Below are 2,593 nucleotides of genomic sequence, written 5' to 3'. Positions count from 1 at the left end.
GTGCTGAAGTGGACGGCGCTGCCCACCTGCTCAGGCCCGGCCTCCTGCCTGCTTGCAGCGCCTCGGGGCTCAGAGAGGACGGCGCTGCACCGCAGCTGCACAGCGGGCAGATGTGGAGGCCGGGCACGTAAACCCCTCGGAGACCCAACAAGTGTGGGGTAGCCCGACAGCTGTGCTGCCCCGGCAAGGTGGGGAAACCCTCAGATTCCCTTTCTCTCAAGCACAAGCCCCAGGTTCAAGTGCTCGGATCCCGTCCAAATGATCTGGCCTCAAGAAGGATTCTGCTCCACACGAACAGGCTGGCGAAGGCTCGGCCTCTCAGTTTACCCATCTGTGCCACGCATCTCACGAAGGTATCGCAAGGATTCAGCGAGCTACGACTTGGGAAGCCCTAGATATGCTAAATTTAAAAACAGCTCTTTGTACACAAAGTCTCGTGCACACACTAAAAATACACTGCGGTGGTCCAACATGGTGCCAGACAGCTTCAGGTGCACACTCCCTGCCTTCCAATCACACCCTCACACACCCACACACTTCTTAAAATACCTCCTCCCCGGGCCGCCAGAGGTGAGCATTTACACAGCTGTCTGGGGCCGTCCCCTCATGAATGATGCATGAACGTCATGCATATGCAAGCAGGGGCCTGCAGGGCGCTGGGGGAGGGGAGGCCACGAGATCTGCGTGAGGCCGGGTGTGCGGACCCCAAGTGCGGGGAGCGGTCAGGCACTTCTGTGTGTTTTTCCCCCAGGAGTGCTCGTGGCTGGGTGCTGGGTGTGTGGACATCGAGTGTGTGTGTGTGCGTGTGAGCACCAGCTCAAGACAGCCCCGTGCACGAGGTGGATGGTAAGGGACCTGGTGTGATGCCTGAGTGTGCAGATCCCAGTGCCCCTCAGCAAGGGCCACGCACACACACGTGTGCTTCTGGGCCGGGAGACAAGGTGTGCGTGTGAGCTTGTGAGTGGCCATGGAAGGCACTGGAGGAGAAAGGCAGCCAGGCCCCTTTGGGGGACTTCAACCCAGCCCACGCGGGCTCCCCAACTTTGCACGCAGCCCCACACCCCATGCACCCTCAGTGTCCAACCGCATGGAGACCAGCTCTGCCACACACACGCAGCCACACACCCGGACACAGACCCGGGAGACACAGACTCCGGGGTTACTAACAAAGGGCAGAAGGTGGGCACCGGCCAGGCAGGCGGCACGTCCTCCACACAAAGGCTCGGTGCACGCTCTGACTCCCCAAGAAGCCCCTCGGCAAGCGGATCGCGCCGGAGCCCATTCCCCACCCACACCCACACACCCTACCCTGCTGGTCCCCGCACAGCCCGGCGAGGACTGATGTGTACTGGCACAAGTTTCTGACAAAGACACCGAGCACAGTCATACTGGATTCACGGGGACCCCAACCCGCGGGGCACCTACCCTGTCCTCTGCCTCCTGCAGACACACAAAGCCGGGAGACCTTCTTTTGGGGGATGTCCAAGGGCTGCTGAGGGTGGAGGTTCCGGGGGTCTCACAGTGCACCCAGCCCCCTCACCCCATCCCCGAGTCCTCCCCTGCCACCCCAGCCTCATGCCCCCTGCTGGGCCACTGCCAACTCTCCTCAGCCTGGCGTTCCCCGCTGATGCCGCTGGACGGAACAAAGCCCGCGTGCAGGGATGGGGTCCCTCCCACCCAGGCTGGGCCTGGGGTCCCAGCCCCCTACTTCCAGCACCTGTGCCCCCACACCCCGCCAGGCTTCCCCACACATCTCTACACGGAGATGGAACCGAGGAGGTGAGGCAGGGGTCTGTGTCAAGCTGGGAGGATGTGGGGGGTGTCGTGGGGCTGGTGTGCCTCACAGGTTCCGGGGATCGATGACTGGGAACTCTCAAGACACCCCCCCAGCATTTTCCTGGGGTGCCCAGAGTGGCTCTCTGGGAGAAGGGAGAGCACCCCAACTCCAGATCCATGGAGAAAATGGGGGCACCCTTGGGATGGGGCCCCTAGAGCCTCCTCCTGAGCGAGGACATGGTGACAAGACCTAACCCAGAAGGACCAGGACACGGCCAGCTTCCCTTGCCCGGAGCCATCGCTCTCAGGGCAGAACCCCTTCTACCGGGCTCAGAATGATCTGGGGGCCCCCTCCTCACTGCAGTCCAGCCCGGAACCCTCCCTCCATTGCAAATTGGGAATCCCACTTAAAATCCTGGGGTGCCTCAGCTCATATACAGGGGTGCTCTTCTTCAGAGTCCTCTATTCAGCCCCTGGGCGTCCTCCTCTTCTGTCCAAACTCGGGGTGCCCCTCCCCTAGCCCTGCTTCCAAGTGCCTCCTCCCTAATCCTAAAATCCGGCCCCAGCCTGGACCCCTCCCCACTGTGAGGGTGTCTCCCCCCAAGAGCGTTTCCTCTCCACAGCCTCTTGTCCCCTCCCCATCCGCGATCCCTCCCCAAAGCGAGGTTCCCCTCCCCCACTCCTCTCCCCATCCTGGGGGGCTTCGCACTCAACCCTCACCCCAGGCCCCCTCCCCAAACCCAGAGCCTGTCTGCCCCGCGACCTCCTCCCCGAGCGCTGCCCCTGCCCACGGCGGAGCCCCCCACACCTGGCTCCT

The 2,593-nt window shown here is 62.8% G+C and overlaps 1 protein-coding gene across 1 annotated transcript in view; it reads right to left on the bottom strand.

Annotated features, from left to right (window-relative positions):
* Window positions 1-1,548, bottom strand: part of Ncan (neurocan) — a 23,740-nt gene extending 22,192 nt beyond the window's left edge. Inside the window, exon 1 of the mRNA XM_033759795.1 lies at window positions 1,426-1,548. The gene's annotated coding sequence lies outside the window, so the exon portion shown is untranslated. The remainder of the gene's footprint in view (window positions 1-1,425) is intronic.
* Window positions 1,549-2,593: the final 1,045 nt, after the last annotated feature.

The sequence above is a fragment of the Fukomys damarensis genome, unplaced genomic scaffold, assembly GCF_012274545.1.
Source record: "Fukomys damarensis isolate Sample0158 unplaced genomic scaffold, DMR_v1.0_HiC HiC_scaffold_37, whole genome shotgun sequence".
Lineage (NCBI taxonomy): Eukaryota > Metazoa > Chordata > Mammalia > Rodentia > Bathyergidae > Fukomys > Fukomys damarensis.
The sequence above is the reverse complement of the archived record's forward strand: the minus strand, read 5'-3'. Positions and strand labels throughout refer to the sequence as shown.